Source organism: Perna viridis, chromosome 6, assembly GCF_037379345.1.
Source record: "Perna viridis isolate PV_CMFRI_1.1 ecotype Kerala chromosome 6, ASM3737934v1, whole genome shotgun sequence".
NCBI classification, from domain to species: Eukaryota; Metazoa; Mollusca; class Bivalvia; order Mytilida; family Mytilidae; genus Perna; species Perna viridis.
The window spans coordinates 43,694,527-43,695,892 of NC_142450.1; positions in this window are offsets into that span (position 1 = coordinate 43,694,527).

The window sequence follows — 1,366 nt, forward strand, 5'->3', positions numbered from 1 at the left end:
CGGAGCTTCGGGTGGGGGGGGGCTTCGCCCTCCTGGACCCCCTGCCGTAATTTTGCCTACACTTCAATTTGGCCTCAGCTACGCGCCTGCCGGGAAATCAATTCAGCTCTTGTTGCTCGATTACCTTTGTAACATGCTGTGTAGTTATTGTATTAAATTACGATAGTGATACTTTACATGGATGGAATCAGAAATTTATAAAATGAGAGTTCAAGACTTATCACTTGCACAATTTTGTCTAAACTTTTACGAAAGTTTCCAACAAAAGAGTGTTCCAATCACCAGAACCCCCTCTCGGATCCGCTACTGATACTATCAATATCGTATTTCCTACAGCTAGTGCCACCTGCTTTATTTCACAAGGTAGCATATATTCTTTAACTTATAAAGATTAAACCACCCTTTTCAGAATGAAAAAAAAAAATAAACACCATACCTGCATGAAACATAAAAAAAACTATGAACCTATGTACAATAATCATTTTCCTTTAGATTTGCAGGGTCATAAATGGCGGACAGTTCTTGGCATATCAGGTTCTTAAATAATTGCATAATATAATTTTAAGATAGATTGTTGTTCTAACCTAGTTCGTATTGAATCTGCTCAACTAACTATTTAAAAAATTGGTTACATTGTAGATAACACCAAGGAGCGTATATCAGATATAATGTCCAATCAGGTTCTCAATCGGGTGTCGGAACCCCTCCCCTTTCAGTTGAAAAAATTGTTGATTTCGTGCAAAAAAACTTGGCAAAAAATAGAAAGTAATAGTCCGAACCCCTATTTTCAAATTTCTGATCTGCCCGGAATGCACTTCGTGGAATAGAAACACAGTGTGGAAGGCTTCATTTTTTTTTTAAATTGGCGAAAGCAATTAACCGATCGACATCATCACGGTATTCTATTTGCTCTTTATGACGAAAAGGGTGTATCATATTTACATGTACCTATGGTAACTGTAACTCTATCATGTAGCTATCGATTTGTATCGTTTACCGTCGAGGCATGTATGTGCCGAAATCTTGATTGAAATTCGTTCTTTTAAACAGCTTAAATAAAGGCTTATATTTTTGTATGCAGCTAACTTGTCGCTTTTTAACTCTTTGTTTTTATTTTAGTACTTAGCATTTTGCTTAAATTATTCACTAGGGCTGGCTTCCACTATCAAATATGCAGCCCGATTAGTTGAATCAGGGTCATTCTGGGCGGATCCAGAAAAAGAGAGCTACAACCCCCGAGTCCGTCACAGTAATTAAAACTTATGTATACGTATTTTTCACACGACTTGGTCTATATCCTGTATTCATCAATTAAGTTACGAACATGTGTCGAGGCGAAATAAAGTACCGGTAATTTTTAACCATT